The 24,620-nt window shown below is 43.9% G+C and overlaps 2 pseudogenes; both read right to left on the bottom strand.

Annotated features, from left to right (window-relative positions):
- Nucleotides 1–1,318: 1,318 nt before the first annotated feature.
- LOC136646536 (5S ribosomal RNA) lies at nucleotides 1,319–1,438 on the bottom strand (annotated as a pseudogene).
- Nucleotides 1,439–21,146: 19,708 nt separating this feature from the next.
- On the bottom strand, nucleotides 21,147–21,273 carry LOC136646522 (5S ribosomal RNA; annotated as a pseudogene).
- Nucleotides 21,274–24,620: the final 3,347 nt, after the last annotated feature.

Here is a 24,620-nt window from a genome sequence, read left to right on the forward strand (position 1 = left end):
ATAGGGCTCAATACACTTTTTGTATCAGCTTGGAGGGGGGACTTCCTTTTTGAGCATTTGTTAGGGCCCGAACCTGGACCATTCTGGTGGCTTTACGTTCCTCTTGGCCTGTCCTTCAAAGCGGATGAAGGTTCGGTCACCTACTCATGAGTAAACACACATGGGCTGCTCCATTTTTGTTTCCACTGTGCTCAATACATTTTCCTTGCCAGAGATCAGCTCATCAGTTTTGTGGCCCACCGAAAATCGGACCCACAGTTTGAGAACCACAGCATTGGACTAGATAGCTTACAGGCTTGTCTCGGTATTTTTCACACTCTGAATGAGCCCTGCACACCGCTAGCTTCTGCTTCAAACAGCACAACTGTTTTGATTTTCGTTCCTTTCAGAACACAGCCCTGAAGAGGAATAGGTACGTTTGGGTCAAACTCAGCAGGGGCACTTCCAGACCACCCTTGTTGTTCTGTATGTATCATGTTTAACTTTTTGCTGACTCGTTTACTCATGATTCTGCTGATCAGGTGGTTTTTCAAGATAAGAAACAACAGAACTGAAAATAGGCCAAGAAAACAGAAAATCGCTGATTTTTAATTGGGTTTGAGCTGGGTTAATAACAGACACCTTGAAGAATGATGCTTCATATGTTTTCTACACTGTGCTTATTTTTCACTATGTGTTCATCCTTGTTGCTGCTCGCTTGATAATTTCAGCTTGATGAGATGTGTGTAAGGCAGACTGAGAATGTAAGTGTTACGAAACAGAACGGTACTGTACTTGAATAATATGTGATCACGACAGGTGTAGTGGTTGGGATGGAATGGAAATATGCAAAATTCAGTAAGAGCCCACCATTATCCTGCAATCACATCTTCAACCATACTCTCGCACATGGTTCTCTTCATTATATTCTCTTCCTTGCAACCCGTTTCAGCTTTCTAGAACAGTGATTTTCAACATTTTTCATCTCATGGCACATTGACAAGGTGCTAAAAATTGTCAAGGCACACCATCAGTTTTTTTACAATTGACAAGGCATGCCACTCTGCTGGTGGGGGGGAGCTCAAATCCCCCAATAGCCCTACTAACAAATGACACATCCTCAGACTCCCGCAGCACACCTGTGGACCACTCATGGCACACCAATGTGCCATGGCACACTGGTTGAAAACAGCGATTCTAGAGAATATAGATTTCTTTTATGGAAGCTGCTTAAATGATTAATTGGCAATTAGGAGCAGTCTAAAATGATAAAAATCAAATCATACTGCTATAATGCGATATTGGTTGGCAACCTTCAGTCTCAAAAGACTATGGCATAAGCCTACAGCACCCAGTATTCCCAGGAGGTCTCCCATCCAAGTACTAACCAGGCCTGACCCTGCTTAGTTTCCAAGATCAGACAAGATCGGGCATGTGCAGGGTAACAGTTGCTGCACATGCATGATCTTGGAAGCTAAGCAGGGTCAGGCCTGGTTAGTACTTGGATGGGAGACCGCCTGGGAATACCGGGTGCTGTAGGCTTATACCATGGTCTTTCGAGACTGAAGGTTGCCAACCACCACCAATGTGATATTGGACTTATAGAATGGTAAGACTTCGTATCCTGCTCAGTTAACGAAATAACACCTACATGTACCTATTAAAGTGGCTGCAGAGTTTCTGTGGATTGTCTCGAGTGCTTCTGACTGTGTTTCTAAGCTCCGAATTCCCTTGGAGCTCTGTTGCTTCAACCGGCTGTAGTCTTCTGAGCATGCTCAGAAACTGTGAAGGAAAATGCATGGAGCCCTATGTAGTGAAACTGAGCGACAGCACGCATTTACTCAGCAGACGGATATGAGTAGGCCTTGGTCTAATCAGGCCTAGGAGAATGCAACACAACCAGAATTGTCCCGATCTGATGAATGCAGGCCCCAAAAACACTCAAGAAGGAAGTCCCTCCCTCCAAGCTGATACATGTATTGAACCCTATGGAAAGCAAAACTGAGCTACGCAGTTGCAAGTAAGCAAATGGTTAATGGTTCCTTGTTATGTTGGTGTGGGAGTACGTGTGTGATTTTTTTTCTGCACTTTAAGGCCAGTTTGTATAGCAATTCAATGGCATCTTCAGTTCTATTGGTTGAAGTTGCTATCTTCTCAACATTTTAATTTGGCAGTGTTTTAATCTGTATTTGGCAGCATTAGGTTCAATGTAGTTGTTCATACAAGAAGCATGGCTCCTGTAAGTTTAATTCAAGTAGTTGACTATGTAGTTGTGCTCTTTGGTTTTGTGTGTGTGTGTGTGATGTGTTTTATGCCTGTTTTATTCCAGTGGTTATGTCTGCTGACAGCCACAGGCATAAAACACATATATACTACCTATATGACAGTAATTGCACATGATTAAAATGCTTTAAAATTGATTAAAATATTAATTTGGAATTAAAATTGACATTTTCTGCCTTGTTATAATTAAGGCAATTAAAAAAAAAAAATATACTAAGCCATTTTGAACAGGAAGGAAACAAAGAAAACTCACACAACAAAATCACTCTTCCCTTGGCTAGAACTACTGTTGGAGATAAGAAGTGCATGCAAAGACCACCCTGCTCTTTGTTGTACTGTCTAAGCAAACATACATGGCCAGAACTTCTTTATTTGTCTAGAAGGAAATTCAAGGGATAAAGATGATAATATCATGACCAAATTTTGTGTCTCTGGGTGGGCAGAAGAATTGGAAATAAACATGGCAAAAAAGAAGAAGAAATAGCTTGGAGCAACTGGTGGCTCGCAAATCCCATAGTTCTGCAGTTTCTTCTACTTAGCAACCTAAGTGCAGTCTTTAAAAAATGAACATTTTTTAGAAAGTTTATGAATAACAATTTATAAAGCAATCGGAATCTCTAAGGAGACTTCTCTGAAGACAGTGGGATTATGGCTGGGGAAAAAAAAATTAGTACTATAGTCTACACAACCATTTATCTCTTTTTAAAATGCATTGTGGTGGCCAGAAAATGGGAAGAAAAACATTAAAAAAAAACAAACAAAACTATGTTAACACAATAGCATGAAAAGGGGGGGGGTTGCTACTCTTTCCCTTCAGTTGCTAAAACCCAAATGAATATATGTTGCACGTTCTCTTTAGGGGAGATAGAGAAAAGCCCAATCCTACACTGCCACCATTGGCCCTTTGCCAGCGGTGAGTGTTGCAAATGAGGCACGCGTGCAACACTCACTGCTGGGCCAGCATCAACTCTGTGCTGAGCTACCACTGGCCAGAGGCCTGTCACACACTACTCAGACCTAAGGGTGAGTGCTGGGCAGTGAAGTAGTGAGTGGAGGCAAGGAATACTTGGGTAGGGGAGGGCAGGGGGAAGGTGGGTCAGGGGAAGGGAGCGAGGCAAGACGGAAGCAGGACCAGCAGAGCTCTACTCCTCCGGATCCAGAGCCCCACATTGGACCTCCCGGTCCAACACAGGACTGCTTTACTCTGCACCACCTAAATAGCCAGTGCAGAGTTGAGTAGCCCCATTGCGGGGCCTCCTCCCTTACCCAAGGGAAAGGGATGAATGTCCCCTTTCCCAGAGGAGCTGGTGGAGGCTGCCCAGCAGCCATTGAATGTAATGGCAGCCATTTCTGCACCACTGCTCCTCTGGGTACCGGGCAGTTCAGGACATATTTTGCTATTATACTGAGGTGACAGTGGAGATTGACTGAAGTTTTGGGAGAAATTATAGAGGAGGAGGAGAAGAGAGGAGGAGGAGGAGACACTCTTTCTGATAGCTAGAATGAAAAACAGGAACAGGCAATAACATTCTGAAAATGGTACTCCTTTTCTAATCCTTGTGCTCTTTGGGTGTAGCTCCTACTTGCAGAAGTGTTCTATGGCTCTCTGACATTTGTTTATATTAAATTAAAGAAGTCTTTTGTGTCAGTGTCCCTTATTTCTAATTGCACCCTCTAGCGTTATAAGGTTAAACTTTTATATCATTCCAAACATATGGTAAACCTTAGCCACATTGAAGGTGCCAGGTCTTCCTCACAATCTGCTAGTTCCTCTTCAAGCTCTTGAATGTAATGTGACTCTTCAGTGACTCTTTTGTAGTCCACAGTAAGTGGGGTTACCTGATCAATCTTTTTTCTTTCTTTCATTTTGAAGGGTGTAGGAGACAGGCATATATACACATGTCCTTGGTGCTGAGTGCCTGCCAGGACAGCACAGGCCAGGCCAGTAACCTATTTCTGGGACAGATGGAAAGAGGCCTCTGAACCGTAGGCGAGGAAGGTCACGCTTTTGATCAGACTCCCCCATTGATCTAATGGAGCTCTGCCTGCTCCAAAATGCTAATGGAGCTCTATAATTCCAATGTTGTTTTACAGCTCCAAAATTCAAATATACTGCTGGAGCAACAGATGTCTGCCTTGCTACCACAACCAATTCCCAAGAGCTCCTGATTTGGTGAAAAACACATTTAGCAAAACAAAAGAAGGACCCCCTATCTCCAACAGTTCTCACCAGCCCTTGATTACAATTCAGTCCAGGATGCTACAGTTCTCCTGACAAGCCACCCCACCCAGGTGAGAAAGAACAAGCCAGCTCCTAGCAGGGGTCCTCAACTAGCTTACCCCACAAAAGATTCCATAGAAGTATATGGGGGGGGGGTCTATAAAATCCCTGAGCACTAGAACCTTATGTTCTTCCTTCTTCATTCATCCTGTCCTGTCTTGCTGTCATGCATATTGGAAATCTACTAGTGTCATATCAAATCTTCCAGTTGCACTCCAAGGACCACTGTGCAAGCTGGTACCCAAGATCACTAACAGCCTGCTCTCACTAAATCCCCCCCCCCAATGCAACCAGAGCCACTAAACCAGGGGTGCTCAAACCCCAGCCCTGGAGCCACTTGCCGCCCTCGAGGACTCCCAATCCAGCCTGCTGGGAGTCCCCAGTCTCCAATGAGCTCTGGCCCCCTGGAGACTTGCTGGAGCCTGCGCTGGCCCGACGCTACTGCTCTCAGCATGATGTTCAACTGTTCGACCTCTTGTGTGAGCTGTGGGAAGAGGGCTCCCTCCACTGCCTCCAGTAGGGCCAGATCATTGTGAAGAGGTCCTTTCTCGAAATCTCAGTATGATCGAACTAGTATATACATCAACTTTCAAAAGCATTCATTCAATGAACCATCAAGAAATCTCGCTTTATGGGGACACATCCATTAACAATGCGAGCAGATGGGTTCTAATATCTTTCAGTGATGCAACACAGCTATTATTGTAAAAAAAAAAAGGGGGGGGGAATTATTCATACCTAATTTGCAAAGGAGTTGACTTATTCCTTTCCACAAATGTTTTCTTAGGTGCTCTTCCAAAGAGTACAAAGTATTCAGGCTTGCTTGCGTAAATTAGTTCAATTGATAGTAATGGTTTAATTCATTTTTCTGACTTAAAAATACCTTTATGTAACAGCAGACGGATATGAGAAGGTTTGGTTCTCTTGCCTTGTAATATCTTGTTTTGGAAGCTGATTCAATTTAATTTTATACTCAAAAGCCTGTACGTGCTGGAACTGTGGACTCTGAAGCAGCAGCCTGTAATTCAAAAGAAAACACAGCAGAGCTCAGAATGTATATCTTTTGATGAAATATATATACACACTTCTTCTCGGCTTTTGGAGAAATAAAAATAACCCCACATCGACATTTAATATTTCTTAGGTAAGGTTATCAGTGTTTTAGCTTCAAATGACCTTTCTCAAGAATGGAATTGATCTTCAGAGAAGCCATTCAAGATTGAAGTGGCGATAGCCTGTCCGTATAGATCTAAGGAAGAAAATATTAAACATTTCTGAGGAATTGAAGTGTACAGGACCAGAGTCTATGAAATTGATTTCAGCATTATACATACAAAGCAAATTTATTTTATATCAAGTGTAGAAAGTGCTCCCCTCTTTCAAATTTGTCCCCCAAAGCCTCTAGATTTGGCCCAAGAAAGGAAGAGAACAGGGGAGAATTTAAATTTGTGAGCCAAAAACACTTCTCCAATTCAGGGTATTGAATTGTCAGGATGAGGCTTACCCCAATGGCACAATCCTATGGTCTCTCTGCACTGATGGAGCCCAATGCTCCACTGGCATAGGTTGTTTCAAAAGTGCTGTGAAGAGCTTAGGAGTTAGGGGTGCTGGCAGGAAGACCTGCGCTGTCCCACCAGTGCCAGTGCAGGCCTCCACATGTGTCAGAGCAGGTAAGTTCTGTGCCAAGGAACAGAGAGGCAGGGAAGAGTGGGAAAGGGCAGGATGGGGATTGAGGGGTGGGTGGGTCGGGTCCCAAGAGGGGGAGAAGATTGGTGGCACTGGTACAAGCTTTCTCCTATTCACCTTCCTATTCCCCTTGCCGGACAAGATCTACCAATATGTATCCACTCTGACTTGTGCCAGTGATTTAGCAGGTGTATGTCTGAGTCAACCAGTTGCCATGGCTGGGGAATCCCTCAGGGCGAGGAGATGAAAGTCCACTTACCTTGAGAAGACTTTTGGACTGTAAAATTTCCCTGTGGGATACAGTGCAAGCCACACTGGCCCCGCTGCATTGCCACAGTATAATTTCAAAAGGATTGGGTTGTGAGCTTTGCTCAGTCCTGGCACAAATTCTAGAGACAATCAACAGCAGAATTGGTTTCACACATTCAGAGAATCTGTGAATTGGCCCTGACTGGTCCACAACTGTGCTGGCAAGCTAAAGATACGTCCAAGATAGACCACATTCATATGACCATTGATGTGCGCAAGCAGGTCTGCTCCTGTCAGGGTGCCATTTCACTTCTCCTGCGTGTGTGCGTGTGAGAGGGATATTTTTATCTACACTATAGCATTCAGTACAATCTGAATATTGTTTTAACACAGGGGTCCAGCTGACAGCTGTTATCAGGGGTCCTGTATCAGGGGTCGTCATGTATCTGAGGTCATGATTTGGATCACACACATGCACAAGACATTTAGGATTAGGAGAAGGAAAAGTGCAATAATTACATGCACACAGAGCTGGCTTACACTGATAATCTGAACTGGGCCAGTGTTTTTAGATACTGCTTCAGACACCGTTCTCAGGCAATGTTTTGAGTTGTGATCTGAATACTACATTAATGCAGTGTTTAGATTGTAAGGGGGTGGTTGGATGACAGGACCATAAGGTACAATTTGCATTTGTGAATGAGACATCACAAATTTCATTTTAAAGATGGCATTTCTGCCATTTCAAAGACAGAAAGAGACATCACAATATTTCATATTAAAAACTGAATTTCCTTATTACCTTGCATATGCTCAAATGCAATGCTGTTCCGCAGAGTCAGTTCACACATTCAGCTGCAAGTAGGCAAGTGCAGAAACCCCAGTCTCCTCCCTGTTTCTCCCCCTCCCTGTCCCATTCCACTCACCCCTGCCTCCCTCCTGCACCCCCCTGCACTGACTGTACCGTCCAGGTTGCTGGTACATGGCCATTTGCTACTTCCTGCAGTGACCTTGTGCTGCTAGTTGTTCCAGCAGCACAAGGCCTCATAGAACTGGGCTGAAATACAAGCACTGCACCAGGAGCATAGAATAGGATGCCTATTCAAGGCTCAGCCAGACCATAACAAAATAAAATCATTCCTCAGCGCGGTATTCTTTGTCTTTGTCTAGTCTTTTGGTTTGCGTCTCAAGGGTGAAACGGCACTAGCCAAACATGTTCTAGTCCTCAGGTAGCCTGGTTTGTTATATACAATTTGTTCTCTCAGATTCTGTGACCAAAGCCCAAACCTTTCACCATTACAGTCTTGACTGGATGTTGCATCTTAGACCAAAGTGTGCTTAGAGCATTTGCTCTACAGCAGGGGTGGGCAAACATTTTGGCAGGGCGGCCACATAATCTCTCTGTCACTGTATTTTTGGAGGCCGGGGAAATAAAGAATTCATTTACATTTCAAATTTGAATAAATTAGCATAAATGAAAACATCAGAGCCGGAATTTATATGAATGAAGGGATTTACTGAGCTTATTTATGATACATAGGAGAACTATAATACAGGCATGTAGAACCACATGAGAACTATGTACTGTTTGCCACACACCTCTTGAACAGTGAAAACTTTCAGACCAAGCCACACATATGGACACATAAGTTGTTCAAAGGCAATGGGAGAGGGTAAAATAATGCCCAGGGAGAAGCAGAAAACATATGGAGACAATAAAAGGTCTTGCTATAACTCGACCTGCAGCTTGTTTCTGGTAGTTGCAACTAGCAGTCGTGGGCCAGCGCGGGCTCCAGCAGTCGTTGATGGCTCAGAGGCTCATTGGTGACTGGGGGCTCCCTGTGGCCTGGATTGGAGGACCCCGATGGTCGCAAATGGCCCCCCGGGCTGGAGTTTGCCCACCCGTGCTCAATAGGAGTTACTTCCTTTAGGAAGTCCTTCATATTAGTTGTTTATATCAGACACAAATCTTGCAGCTGTTGCCCGTAAGTTACCATTATTAAGGAGAGGGCTTAGAGTGTCCACACCCCTTATACTGAACAAAACAGCCCAATCAATACATAATGTGAAAGAGGTGTGCGTGGCATTTCAATAGCTCACTCCTCTAATCCTTTGTCTTTTGAGTTTCCCAAAAGGCTAAACAAGTAGCAGGTATTTACAAAAGGATGTCGAAGAAAAGGACTAATCCTATACGTCCACAGTTTTCTCATGTTCCCCATTAGGGCTAATGAAGTCTTATTATAGGCCACAATTGAATCTCGCCTTCAGAGTAAAAGCCCTGTAGTTTATCTTCTAATCTTCTTCAAAATATTGACTCAAAGTCCATTAATATTCATCATTGCTGAGGGATAAACCAGCACGCCCATCTTAATGGACTGTGATAGATGTGTCCACAAAGAGACTCGCCTAATATCAAAGTCAATATGTTCAGACATGTGACCACTCAACACATATTCAACACTCTGATTAGACCAGAAAAATGCAAGTATCTCTATCGTCTTTTGTTAATCATTTATATGAACTCTTTGGATCTTGCAAATTAGCCCACAGCATTGTGCAATGAATTGTTATTCATTGCAACTGCTTGCCTTTCAAATAAATATTTCTTTGATTTTGATTTAAATATTTTAGTGGGATTTTCTAGATTGCAAAATGTCAGTATCAAACATTGAATGGTACACATTTTCAGGTGATGTCAGCCCCCCTCTCTCTTGAGTTCAGTGTTATTTCACTATATCAACCCAAATATAAATTCACTTGACAACTACATAGTTGTAACAAAAAAAAATGAAGACTTGGGAAGCAATCATTTCTAGCCTTTTGTTGGGGTAGGGGGAACAGGTGAGAACTCTGGGGTCAAGCTATATACAGGTGCTGCGCATGCATCAGAAAATATCATTCCTTAGGAATGAATGGACAAATAAATGAATGGGGGGAAGAGAGAGATTGAAGGTCAAAAAATGGTGGCTATCACAAAATACAGCTCTACGGAGTCTCAATTGAACTGCTGATGACTTTTTGAAAGTATCAAGGCAAGATGCACATTACACCTGATCCAGATAAAGGGATGTGAGACGCTAAGCCTAGTATCTAGGGAGTATGTCTGATTGAAACTAATAAGATTTAACTAGGCTGCTATTAACTTGTTTCATCTGTTGTAGACTGCCGGAACTAGCGTTCCACCAGCATATTATGGGGCTATTGCAAAGCGTGGCACACCATTCTGTGAGGCCCGGCCACCACCAGAAGTGGTGAGTAGCTAAGCCTGCACACCAGCAGGCCATCCATGTCCCCTAGTGTCAGTAAGTCAGCATGGGGGTGGGAAGGAAGGAGGGAGGAAGGGAAGGGGAGGAACAGGGTGGAGATCAGGGTAGGGAGGAGGGCAGATTAAGGTTGGGAATGGGACACTTGTGTCAATGATATCCTATCCCTTCCTGGCCATGACCCACCTTTCCAGATCCACATGGACTTGTGCCAGCAAAGTAGATGGCGCAGGTCCAAGTAGATCCACTCAGGTAGCGCGGGCTTACTCCTGGGCAAGGGAACAAAGGGAACAGAACTTTGGGGTCTGAAACCCCTTCATGTGATACAGCTCATGCCCCATTGGTGTTGCTACACCACTACATGGGGAGTTATGTAGGACAAGGCTGCTTGTCATGACTGACTTTAACTGAATTGAGCCTATTGCTTGCTACATGATCATAGATTTAAAAAAAAAAATATTTGTGTGAAATGTTGGCTCAATGGAACATAACTACTTATATGTTCCTAGTCTTTAATTGCCACAGAATGTATATAAACTGCATCCCAAAGTAATAATATGAATCATAGCTTAAAATATTTTATGAATTCATATTAGTTGACTTCCTCTACCCATTTCCTTTCAGAAGGACTTATTCCATATTTATCAGGCCACATACACAACCCAACAGTTCTTGATCATTTTCCAGGCTCTTCTTTCAGGCAAACATCTGAACAATTCCCTTCCATTCATTTGAATGTAAAATTATAAATTACAGCCAGCCCCATCAGGTTGACTAGTAAGTAATTTTAAGCTGCACCTTAATTAGATCAATAAAAGCTAATCCATGAGAAAGCATAAATGAGGCTTCATAATTATATACTTAATTTAGGAAGAAGTAATTTTGTTTGCAACAAGTGGGATTACAAAACCGATTCCATTTTCGTTCGTTGGTTCATTTGATCTTCAGACAAAAGCTGCTAAGACTTGTGGATGTAAAATGAGTACTTGAAAGATTCAATCATTAGACATTTAAGGTAATTTACAATACGTAGTGAGGAGGATTAAAAAAATATCTTCAGAAGCCACGTAGAACTGCTATTGCTGTGTTGTATATTACTATGTATTAAACATAAATTGAAAATACCATAGATGCTATTGTAAATACTTATCACCACAGATATGGATAACTTGTAGTGTTTGAAAATAAGTTGGACATTTTATAGCGCTAGTGGAACACTGGACCCTGTAAGGGTAAAAGCATGGTTGGCTGAACATAAAATTGAGAAATGGGTGGGAGGAGCAAGATATTCTGCAAAATCCTTATACATAGCCATTTCATTCCTATTCAACATCCTTTCAGCAACAAAGATACTTCTATTCTGATTTTAAACTGGTATGTTACTTGACATGCAATCATGTCACTATAAACCTACACTGCCCAGAGTCCTAGAAGTAGGGCAGGGAGATTGAAGAGCTCATGGACCATCTCCATTCCCATACACAAAGTTAAGACTGAGAATTTGATTCTAACAGCTCAATCCTAACTAGGACTAGGTTTATAGCAGCTGAACACTGTTCTGATGTTGTAAATGGTAATGCTGTCATACAGCTGTGTTGTACGCAGCTGACATCCATTTTGTGTCTGCCACTGCTAATGGCAGCAGTGCCAGAGACGCACTGAGGTTGCTGGCGACCTCTGGCAACAAAGGTAAGCTGGTGCATGGGGTGGCAGGGGGTGGGCAGAATGGGGCACGAAGGGGAGGAATGGGGGTTTCTGGGTGGGGACGGCAGGCAAGATACAGAACAGGAGTGGGAGGGGTGGATCTTGATGGCACCAGTATGCACCAGATCCAAACCATTTCCTGTTCCCTTCCCTCTCCCTTACTCTCCTCTTCTGGAGAAACATTGCTTCTAAGTTCCCTGCTTCTAAGCTTTTTACAAGTCTATTTACAAGTCTATTCAGCAAAGAGATTGCATAGCAGAAGGGAGTGCGTGCATCTTATGGTGGGGTGGTAACCAGGGATGTCTCCTCAGGGTAAGGGAATTTTCATTCCCTCACCTTGGGGAAGCCTCCATGTCCCCAATGGGGTTTCCTCAGTTCTGTGCCAGCTATTTTGCTGATGTAGAACTGCAGGGAGTACAAGAGAGGAAAGGGCAGAGGGGCGGAACATAGGATGCTGGGGCACATGAATGCTGCTGGTAACCACCCCTTTGCATCCCTGTCCTTTCACCTGCCCTATGCCTCCCTGCCGCAACACTCCTCGATTCCTCCTCTTCTGCCACCTCCTACCCCCACTGCCGACTCACTGATGATGGCAGATGGTGGCCTCTCTATTGGCCTGTGTGCACAGCTGCCAGCCATTGCACTGGCAGCCTCATCATGTTTGCTGATAGAACATAACTTTTGACACCATCCTCTCACTTCTGCTGGCCAATTGCGCATTCCACCAGCAGGAACCAGCAGGAACCAGCAGGACAAGAGAATAGGATTGGGGACAGAAAAAGTAAGTAATCAACTTATCAGTTGTCTCTCCTTCCATTTACTCAAACATTTATATTGCATTGGAGGGACTTGTTAGGCCTGATTCTATAGTTTTGTATAACTATTTTTTAATTTTAAGGCAGCTGTTTTCAGACTGTGGTCAAGGGAACCCTAGGATTTTTGGAATCAAAAGATTAGTGACAATGACCAATATTCTTTGAAGGATAATTTGTTCATCACTATTGATTTTCTCCTATAATGTACCACACTGGATGGTTGTCAGGACCACCTTTAATTCATGCAGAGCAATAATGAGGTCTAATAGTGTTTCCGGTTCACTGCATGTAATGACTAGATACCTAGCTCATGCCCCTGAATCTTTTAACCTGTAGAGACATTGCATAGAAGGCATTCAGGAGTTCCTTAGGAAGCAAGTTGGTGTGGCTATGGAAAGATCTCCTTGAACAAAGTTGAAAACCACTGTTTACAAGGGTATAAAAAGCCAAGTTGATAACTGTGCTGAACTGGGAACTTAGGGCCCAATCCTACCCAGCACGCACCAGCTCACTGTGTTGCACCCTCACTCACTGCACCCTAGTGCTGGTGCTCCACCGGTGCTAGCCCAGTGCTGTCTGGCACTGGGCTAGCACTGGTAGAGCACTGGAGAACCAGAGTTCCATTGCTCCACGGTTGCACAGACTGCCAAGCAGCAAAGAGGTAGGTGGGTGCGTGGGGGAGGTGGGAAGGAGACATTCTGGGGTGGAGGGAGGGTGGGAGAGGCAAGCTGGTGGGAGGGAGTTGAGTGGGAGGGAGGCGGGACCAGTGGAGTTTTGTTCCACCAGATCCAGAGCCTCCCTATCAGGCTGGCTCCCCAACACGGAGGCTCTTCATTCTATGCTGACCTTTGGGTAATTGTAGAATCGAGTAGCCCCATTGTGGGGCTACTCGGTTTACCTGGTGGAAGGGGACAAAAGTCCCCTTCTCCCGAGGATGAAGCAGATTGGGCTACCCGATTGCAAGATCACTAGAAAGGCACCGCCCAGTGTTATTAGAACGTGATTGCTTTATGTGCTGTGAGAAAGTAATGGAACTTAGGAAATGGCGTTATTAGAGAATGTGACGTATTAAATATGCTAACAGAAATATTAGGAGTGTATCATTTTCTAGGAATCAAGTAATCAACACAACTTCCTTCCACCCCCAGAAAACCACAAGAGGCACTATTGTTAAACAAAGGACAACGGATGGCTTAAAACGACTGGCCCTGTTTCGGGATAGGGTGAACCAAGCAGTATTTTATCCTCCAGCAATTTTTATAATTGCATTTATGAATCCTTTCTTTAAAAAAAATTAAATTTAACTTTTGCTGAATTTTTGCAGTGTTAACATATTTTTGGATGGTGGTAGTTTCTATTACGATTTATTTCTGCTCTCTCTACTCAGCTGTGCTATTTTCTCTTTACAACTTTGTTGTAATATAATATGTAGTGAGTGATTTTGAAATTATTCTTTTCTCCCACTGCCTCCAAAATCATTTGTTTTGCCTCACCTGCATTTGAGGATATGCTAGTTTGGCATTAATATTTAAACACTTTGTATAGTCTCCTTTACGTTCTGTTCCTGCTGACAGGTAAATCAAGGACTGAAAATACTACCAGTTTAAATCAGGAACTGACACAACAAAATAATCATTGGCAATATATGATCACTCTTAGATTATAATAAGTGCTGCCATTAAAATTAATCCCATTACGACTTTCACTTTTACAATCAGCAGGTGATAATCATACATTTCGAAACCTGACACGATATAGCTATCATCAGAAAACATTTCTAATCATTATGTGAATTAACGCTTAGAACGCTTAATCAGGTTGCTGCATATAATTGCCATTTGACTAGACACACAATTAAGCTCAACACTTCAAAGTGAAACTTTTAAAAAGTTTTTAAAAGCAGGTGGCTGGGGATAAACATTATTTTAAACAAACAATAGTTTTCATTTCCATTTTTTCCATTTCTATTACCTGCTGGCCGTGCCTCACCTTTCTTCCTATTGGAATTTGGATGCCAGTCTCTGGAGGGCAGTGTAATGTCTAGTCACCTGAGACCTCCTCACCTTCACCCCATGGCTCTGGCAGGAGTTGTGGTCCTTAACACTATTTCCTTCCTGTGTTCCTTCTCACTCTCTCTGCCTTCCAGACCATCAAAGGAGAAGGATATGCTCTACAAGGGCTCCATCCCCGCCAGGCCATCCTCACCAGACTTCCACACAAAGGGAACAGCTCCAGGGTTCTCTGTTCCAAAGTAGTAGAGGCTCTGATCACAATCAGAAAATGCATGTATGCAGCTATGAACTGTGAGTAAATTTCTTGTGAAATCTTAACCAAGCCTTTGGTCTTGTGTATGTTTATTATAGATAGCAACTAGCCTGGGTGGTGGGATAATTTTACCACAGGAAACAGGTGCTTTTACTGATTATTCTGCTTTCCTCCTCCCTTCCTTCAACCCCCTGCCCTTCTTCCTCCAGTCTTAGATTCCCTGCTTTCTTCGGGCCCAATCCTAATCAACTTTCAAGCCACAATGCAGCCCTGATGCAGCCACAATGCAGCCCTGAGGTAAGGGGACAAATGTTCCCTCACCTTGAGGAGGCCTCCATGACTATGCCTCCATTGCAGGATGCAGTGCACACCCCATTGGCATGGCTGCATCCGTGCTGGAAAGTTGGATAGGACTGGGCTCTTCATCTCTCCATCTTGCTTCTGTCTGAGTCCACTTCTTTTTTATCTCTCCCATCTCATGTTCTTTGAGACTGTTTCCTCCATATTTCCTTACCTAAGCCACTCATTTATTCCATCCCTGACTATTGTCTCATCTGCCCTGTTACATCTCATCTGCTATTACTGTCCCATCTCTTCTCCACATTTTCATCATACTCAGCTATAACCCACCCTCTGACCACTGAAGATTAACAAACGGATTAACATCATCCTTGTAACTGTCCCCTGAACAGCAATTTCATCTGCACTAATCAGACAGTGATAATGTTTAGTTCCACCTTATAAAACATTTCACTTATGGAATTCTGCACGAAGAAACCTATGCGAAAGGATCAAGAGCTCACCAGGTCATTTTTCCCCCAAATCTGTTGGCCACCCTAAGAGGAAAGGCCTTTAAGTTTTAATAGACTTAAAGGGCTTTCACTCTGAACAGGCCCATTAAGAACATAAATATTATATACTCAAAATGGGCTGCTTCTATTGGATTGCATATGTGAGAGATTTCTAAGTCAGGCTTGAGCAACTTATGACCGGGGGCGTCGTGAATATTTCAACTGTGCCATTTTGGTTGAAATGCTTGTGAGTGTGATCAAGATGAGCACAGGCCTGTTCTTGAAGCCTCCTGCAAGCTGGCTATTTTGATTCTCCAAGTTGCTACCAGCCTCCCCTCCCATGCAAAGCCAAGTACTTCCCTCTAGGACTAGGAAGGTGGCAAGAGCAGATAGATACACCCTGCTATAGCATTTTCCGTCCTGGAACTGGGACTATCCCTTCAGAATTCCAGATGAAAAATGATGCTATGCTGGGTCCCTGGAATCACCTGTCACCACTTTGACCTTCTCGGTGGGGAGGGGGAGGAAGGAAGTGGTAACAATAGAGACAGCACTCTGTGGGCTCCTTTGTTCCTTTTGCAAGCAGTCGAATCAGGAGCTCACAAAGGTTTGAGTTCTTGTGAGTGTTCGTCTTGAACATTGCTTGTGTATCTCTACTTGGCACCAACTATGCCGAATACACCAGCAGTCCTGTACTGAGGTCTGCTACTTTACTGTACATATTGTATGGTCAGGATGTAACTCACCACCACATCATCTACTGATGTACTGAGATACTGAGGGGGGGAAAAAGATACTCCAGGTTCAGCTGGCAACGGTGGGGGCCAGAACAGTTCTCTGAGTTGGTAACAGCCCAAGCCTATGTGTGTCTACTAAGAAGTAAGTCCCATTATATTTAGCAGGCCTTACTCCCAGGTAACTGTGGAAACGGTTGCAGCCTTAGGTTGCAATCTTATGCGCATTGACCTGGGTATAAACCCTGCATTCCATTCTGATGCATGGGGCTTAAATCTGAGTAGACATGCATAGGATTGTGCTTGCCACTCTTGTCATGGGGCAGTTTAGTCTTCCCATTCTCTGCTTGTGGCACACTATTACTGATCATAGATTGTACTTTCATAGATCATAGATGAGCTTTCCAGGCGAATCTGTCAGGAACTAGACCCTTATATCACTATGTTGGTGCACAAAATAACTTTCAGATCTCTTGCAGTCTTTGGATTCTGAACCGTACCAGAAGACAGATCTAACAGTGATGAAAGGGGACGATGAGCAATGGGAGGTCAGGTCAGTTTTCAGAGAGAGACGCCTACAACTTTGGAAGTCCAGCTGTGATATTTCATATGACGAGAATCTGTCCCTCTCCCCCCAAAAACCAAACTATAGTCACTTTCAGCTGGACCATCTGGTGTCTGAGGCAGGAGACCTAAAGAAAATGAAGACACCATAGGAATAACCTCTTTCAAATTCCAAAACATATTCATTATTGGAAAACCTGACCTGGTGAAAGACATTGCCAGCTGTCAAAAGAAACAAATATGATTGCAGGTAGCATAAAATAAATATAGAGACAGCCAGTATTGGTAGTACTTATGATTCAGCTCCATAAAAATGTCAAATGTCTTGAGTTTTGTGGTGATTTTTTTAAAAAAGCCTATTGGTGGCAGTAGGTATACTGAGAACCTTGTAAAAATAAATAAATAAAACATCAACTCAGCACAGAGCTAAGGGGAGAATTCTAATATCATGTTAAGAGCTCGTTGCCATCAATCTCCTCAACTTATAATCATGAAGGAATTCACTTGCCCCCCAAGCGCTCACTGCTCAATTCTGAAGGTATCTTTTATCTTCTCAATTTCAAGATGAAGATTTCAGAACCACTTGTAAATGAAGCATGAAGGCTCTAGGCTTTTTTTGTAAAAAAAAAAAAAAAGGTGCAGGAACTCACAACTTGTTAATCTTTTATTTATTTTTAAACTATTTTTTATTGGAGAAATAAAATATTTTTTATGTGCTTGCCTCCTAAAGATGAACTTACTTCTGAGTAGACATGCATAGGATCGGGCTGTCAATCTCCACATCCCCTTCCCCCTAGCTACTTTTTCTGCACATGGGGAAAAATACTGTACAGGTGCACTTGTAGCGTGTAGTATGTAGTGTGGCACTACTTCAAGGAGAGGAAGCAATGAATGGATTCCGGAAAATGGCTTACATGAGTTCCATGTAGTAAAATTACTCTAAGCAACTGTGGGAGTAAGAACAAAAAAGGAATTCTTACACGAGAGGGGTCCTTAGGTGCACACAGAAACAGCTACGTTTGCAAACAAGCGATTAAATATGGTTTAATTCAGGTATCAGAATACTCTGTGTCTTTGGGAAGGTGCTTGGCATGCAATTGTATGTTCTCTGCTGCCCTGAGCAGCTGCTGTGCATTGCTGGAGAGGAGCTGCAAACACTGGCTGGCGGAGGGCATGCTTGTGGGGGAGGATCTCTGGCAAGGCTGGACAGTGTGTTGTACACACGTAGAATCCCTTTTCACCTGCCCTTAGCATGTGAAAACGGGTGCAGATATATATCTCTGCCAGGATTAAGAGCCCAATCCTAGGTATGTCTACTCTGAAGTAAGTCTCGTTCTAGTCAATGGAGCTTCCTCCCAGGAAAGTGCCTAGGATTGCAACCTAAGAGCCCAATTCTATGCATGTCTACTCAGAAGTCCACTTTAGTGAATGGGGCTTACTGTGGATAGGATGGCAGACTTAGAGTCCAATCCTGTGCCTGTCTACTCAGAAGTAAGTTCCATTATAGTGAATGGGGCTTACTGTGGATAGGACTGCAGCCTCAGGTCCCAATCCTGTGCCTGTCTACTGAGAAGTCATTCCCATTAGAGTCAATGGTGCTTCCTCCCAGGAAAGTGTGGAGAGGACTGCAGCCTCAGAGCCAAAGCCTATGGCTGTCTACTTAGAAGTCAGTCCCATTAGAGGCAGTGGGGCTTCCTCCCAGGAAAGTGTGGAAAGGACTGCAGCCTCAGAGCCCCTCCTCTGCCTGTCCCCTCAGAAGTAAGTCCCATTAGAGTCAACGGGGCTCACTGCACCCTCGCACTTGTCAGCCAGAGTTGCCTGGTGCAGGAGGAAGCCTGCCTGGGAAAGGTTGGGGTGGAGAAGAAGAGGAGCCCTATGGGGGGGGTTGTGCTGGGCTGGGCAGGGGAGGCTGGGGGACCTTCATTCAGTGGCTGTGCTTTCGAGGGGAGAGAGGGAGGCAGGTGCCAGGCTGGGAGGTGGAGCTGAGCATGGTGGCTGCTTGTTGCGAGGGCAGCCCAACAAAAAGGTGCATAAAAAGGTGCCGGAACAGCGTTTGGGTGCGTTCCATTAGAAAAAAAGCCCTGGCTCTAGGACCCAGAGGGAATTATGCAAACAAAAGAGAAACCAAAGGAACAACAATAATGATAAAATAACTGCTCAGCAACTCCTTCTGTAGATCTCCCCCCCCCCACCCTACCCCATCTCTTCTTTTTCCTAAACCTGTCAGGACATTTTTTCAACAGCAAAACCATGTTCGCATTTGGTGTTGGCTTAATCAAACGATCAATAGCTCAGGTTTCTTTAATATTGTCTCCAAGCCGCCTTATCTGATTTGACGAACAAAACTGTATATATTTTAGTCTTAGGATCAATGGGCAGTTGCTGACTTGGAGGAAAACTGGGGGGGGGGGAGATTCCTAGTACAGGATAATGTTTAATGAGAAAAGCAAGCTGAAAATTAAAAGAAATCCAAATGTAAATTCTCTTTTTTCCTGACCATGGTTCCGTTGGGCTGCATTTCTTAAACCTGTTGTGTTTCAATTGATTGTATGCTATGGAGTGAGTGGACAAGTTTTATTTTCGTAAATTGTTTGTTTTATCCTCTGACTTATTTAGAATAGCCTTCAATGTTACTAAATGCTGGGGGAGGGGGGAGCGTAAGTAATTGGTGTATCCTTTTCTCTACACTCCTAGCTGTCCCTGTTCCTCCCATCACTCTCATTGAAGGTACCAGTTTGCTTGAGATCCCGTGGCAAAGCCCTGCTCTGGACCACCCATAATTGCCCTGCCCACTCCAAATAGTGCATTGGGCATGGCCGTTGCCACTGGAACTTTGAGTTCAGGAGTCAGCCAGCCAGGTGAGCCCTTTAATGGACAAAGGCCCTCATAAGAACATAAGAACAGCCCCACTGGATCAGGCCATAGGCCCATCTAGTCCAGCTTCCTGTATCTCACAGCGGCCCACCAAATGCCCCAGGGAGCACACCAGATAACAAGAGACCTCATCCTGGTGCCCTCCCTTGCATCTGGCATTCTGACATAGCCCATTTCTCAAATTAGGAGGTTGCGCATACACATCATGGCTTGTAACCCCTAATGGATTTTTCCTCCAGAAACTTGTCCAATCCCCTTTTTAAGGCGTCCAGGCTAGACGCCATCACCACATCCTGTGGCAAGGAGTTCCACAGACCAACCATAAGAACATAAGAAGAGCCAACCTCAGTGCTCAACCTGATGGCTCTTCCATGTCACTCCTGCTTCCCAGCTCTGAAAGCACTTTCTTTTTCTCCATCTAGCATGCTGATGATAAGAGGGTCTGAAACACTGTGGCATGAAACCAACGTTGACTTTTTTTTATGGAGATATGATTCTGATTTATGAATGCCTTTGCTTCCAGTAACTGCAGGTATTTATCTTAATGACTTTGATTAGGAGGTGAACTTTTCTCCCCTAAGCACTCAACAATGTATTTTAGTTTTTGTTTTTTTTTTCCTTTTATTTGCTAAATACATGTTTCCCTGGCACAGTCGTCTTGTAACGCTTAAGCACCGTTTCAGCAAAAAGGCCTGCAAAAGTGCCAGACATTTTATTATGCATCTAATAGATTAGATTATTTATTCAATATTGGAAACAATGCTACTCGGCCTAGAAAGAAGAACACTGGCAATCATCATCTTCATATTTTATAAAGCACTTTTACTTAGTGTTCATACCATTTACCTACATCATCTCAATAATTCTTACAGTACTTGATGGTTGACCAATGTTGTCTGCATTGTAGAGATCAGTTACTTGGTAAAAGTTACTTGGGCCCAATCCTAACTCCTCTTAGTGCAGGCACTGAGCTCCAGAGCCAGTGTTGTGGGTCACAAACATGTCATAAGGCACTCCTGTGGCACCTGGAAGGAGGGGCTGCCAGTGCTAGGGGAAGTCTTCTCAGGAGGTCTTCTAAATCTTCTCGGGGGGGGGGGAGGTGGTGAGTGGGTGGAACAGGGAGGGGGGAGATCAGACCCAGAAGGAGGGCGGAGACGGTGCAGGCTAATCACCCTTCCAGTCAGGGCAGCCCAACACAGGCCTTGTGTCTGCTTTTGAGGGGACCCATGGGTGCTGTGGCTGCATTACCCAGGGTAAGGGACCAAATGCTCCCTTAACCTGAGAAGACTCCCGGCACTAGCTTGGCACCCACAGGATACAGCAGTAGCAATTTCAGTGCTTCTGGAACCCTGGGTGCTGCCAGACTTAGGACTGGGCTGCCTGGTTGCAATCTTATACACACTTTCCCGAGAGTAAGTCCCATTGAACACAGTGGGACTTATTTCTGAGTGGAAAATGCATAGGATGGTGCTCCCAGTGAGTTAATACCTGAGGTCAGATTTGAACCAGAGTTTTCTGGGGCAACCTCATTTGCTTACAACCCAATCCTATGCTTCCCCAAAGGTGAGGACAAACCCAGGGAGGGGAAGAGCACATCCCCTTTGTTGGTTGGTTGGTTCGTTGTTTGGCAACCTTCAGTCTCGAAAGACTATGGTATAAGCCTACAGCACCTGGTATTCCCAGGCGGTCTCCCATCCAAGTACTAACCAGGCCTGACCCTGCTTAGCTTCCGAGATCAGACGAGATCGGGCATGTGCAATGCACAGGGAATACATGGCAGAAGTGCTGGAGTTCTCAGGCACCAATGTCCAGGAGTCCCCTGGAGATATATATTTTGAAAAGCAATTTACTACTTTCTAACAGCTAAGGTGTATATTGCTACTTAAAAAAAAATTACCCATGTATTCTCTAGACCTGAGTGTATATCACATTGCCCCAACTATATTGGTGTTCTCTCATTGCATATGGCATCTGTTTTCTCTCACTAAGCTGGGTCACCTTCATGCCAGAAGTCCATTTTTCCTCCACGCCACTTAACTCTGTCCAGGATTGGCATTTTGAGTTTTGTGAATGGTAGTAAAAATGGTTTTATTGATCACCAGCAAGCTTTTCACTCGTGTCATCGCATATGCAAATTGAAACCCTGAATTGTGCTGCCTTTGATATGTCTTTCAGCTTCTCAGATTGGAATGCTTTAAACACAGCCTCTGTAAGAATCGATACGAAGAAGTAAAATTGCAGAAAAAGAGGCAATAGGCTGTCATGAATTAACATTCCATGGAGAAAATCTTTCTGTGTCTTATTGAGGGTGGCATAGATCAGCCTACAGGATCTACAGGGTTGTTTATTTTTTTACAGCTGTCTCTTCAATTCTGTAATAATGTGTATAAGGGTAGGCCAGGAGAAATCAGCTTGTAGATTTGATGCAGACATTTACCAGGTCAGCAGGAGTCTTTATGTAGAAGATCAGAAGGTTTATACCAGAGGCATCCCTGGGGTGAGTGCTACCTGGTGTGATGCTTACCTGGCAGAGCATGGCATTCTGCAAGTGACATTATGCCATAATCACATCCCCCCAGATCTTCCTCAATCTTGCATTGCTTTTAATGTTAAAAGCCTGCCTCTGGACACCTCTGTTTGGTGATCTTCAGTCCACTTCAGGCCCAGTCGCTTTGTATTCTCATCAGCAAGCAGCAATAATATGATCATCTGTGAGAGTTACCCCTGGGGGCCGGGGATAAGAATAGGCCCTCAGTTTGGCTGTACTTGTCGTAAGAGGCAACTAAACAGCCACTGGGTAGATGGGACTCGTCAGCCTGGGAAGGCAGCTCATCTGAGAGAAGGAAAACTCGGATCCCAAACCTCCACTGCCTTGTGGCTACATCCAGTTATGGAAAAGGCTTCAGGAGTCAACCTCGAGGCAAAATCCGGAGCCGGAGTCCCTGAGGCAGTTCATGGCTGAACACAGTCACGTTCTGGCAACTCCTGCGACACCGCTAGAACCAACCATATTGACTTCTGCCTTTCCATTGGACCATTTCAGTGACTTGGAGAGGGGGGATTTGCTGCATGGGTAACAGTCTATCCTCCATATCTACTTTACCCAGGCTTCGCGCACTGTAGAGGACACTCTGTTCCAGAACCACCATTCAGAGCGTGATACCATAGTCTTCTGAGACTGAAGGATGCCAACAGTGAGAGTATGAGGTGGATGAATCTACAGCGGGCCCAAAATTGCTGAACAGAGGCTTAGATGGTGTGGTGTCGCCCTCTGAGGTGACACCTGCTGGAGTCCTCACCCACCGCACTCCTAGTGACACCACTGGCTTATACCTCTCTGCAGACAAGGATGAGTATGCCCTGTGTGGGCAATGTAGGGAGAGAGAAGAGATGAAAAAAATCTATTTCAGACGAGATGCAAATGTGAAGGCTCAAGATCAGGACACATAAATCATTTGCATTTTTTATCACTGTCTTACGATCACATCTAAAACAGTTCATAAAAGCGGGGCAATATTGGTAAGTTTGGGGTTGGGCTAGGTGGCCTACAAGGACTTCTCCAATTCCTATGATTATTTATTTCAGCAGGACAGGCTATATGGAACAATGTAAGGCAAGGTCTCCCAAATCCAACAAGGCTCATTCTAACTAATAACCAAACCCAAAACAAAAGTGACGGTTCCCCAACCTTGTTGGCCGTTTCTCCAGCATGGCTAAGCAACAAGAAATACTTGGAGAACTCTAGATCAAGTGTAAGACGCAAGGTACGCCATGCCCTCAATCATGGCTTTGTTGACAGTTCAGCAACCGTGTTGGAAGATTCATGGACCCACTGGTCAGGAGGAAAAGCAACTAAAACAATTATAGTATCGAACATTACAGCTCTCTATTGATTGTTTCAGAGAAAATTGCTGTTCTGCCAAGAAGAAACTATGGCATCTTTTTGTTTGTTTTCTTTCTTTCTCACAAAGAAGGGGCATGAGTTTAACAATGGCTGACAGCTGCAAAAGAGAAACTGCCCTAGAGTCAACACCAGAAATGAGTTGGGTCACTGTACTTTTGGGAGTCCTAAGGATATCCAATTTGACTTGATGCTTTCATGAAAAAGTATTATTCATATGGATACATTATAAAGCTATTTCTAGGTATCAAGGCTAAAATACACCAAAAGAGGCAGTTCACTGGTTTCATTCATGGGTTACAAAGAAAGGAGGGATTGGTTGCAACCAGTATGGAAATGAACAGAAAATTTCCACTTTGAGGTTGTAAAAAATATATACAGGTTTCTACATTATTATTAAGCTTGCAATAATCTGGATTCAGTCCAGATGCAATCCAGAGTCCAGATCAAGTTTTCACTTTTTCCTGATCAGTTTTTCCTGTTCAGTCAGTCCTAACTCATCTGACCATACTGGATGAGGCCATGTTGAGTACAGTCACATTCCTCCTTGACACTACTTGGATTCAGTTGCTTCTCTGCTGAGGACTTCACAGTCACGCCTATAAAACCAGGTCTGTCAAGTTGTCTACTAACACACCCACCACAACCAAGCAGCTTCAGCAACAGCCATGTTAAACTCATTTGCAAAGCCCCCCGTGGTCTGATTCATGCACTAACAGATTGAACTGGGGACTGCTGACTGCATCCCACGCTGCTCCAGTGACATCTGTAGGAAGGAACCACATGTGGTCAAGTGAAATATGTACGGTTCTTTCCAACAGACATCACCTGAGCAGTTTGGGGCCCAGACATGTGTAAGTGTCTCCTATGCTATTTGGAAAACATAAATCACCTCTCCATCCCATTTAAATGGATGCAAATTCACTTTATACGTTTTTACAAAAATGAGATGATGATGGTGACGGAAATTAAATACGTATCTATGTACTTATGTTACACAGATTTCAATGAGAGGTATAAGTGCTGACCCTTCTCTGTCCTGCTGGCAATATAATCTTAATTTTAAAACATTGCAGTCCAAAGAAAAGGCTTCTAAGTGAAATATTATCCATTTTTAACTTTTCTAGTTGTGTATTTGAAACCTATGGCATGGAAAAAAACAAGCTCGCAGCTATGTTTGGCTTCTACAGGGGTAGCTGTGTTTTAGTGCAGTCATATACATGTCTACTCA

Source organism: Tiliqua scincoides, chromosome 3, assembly GCF_035046505.1.
Source record: "Tiliqua scincoides isolate rTilSci1 chromosome 3, rTilSci1.hap2, whole genome shotgun sequence".
NCBI classification, from domain to species: Eukaryota; Metazoa; Chordata; class Lepidosauria; order Squamata; family Scincidae; genus Tiliqua; species Tiliqua scincoides.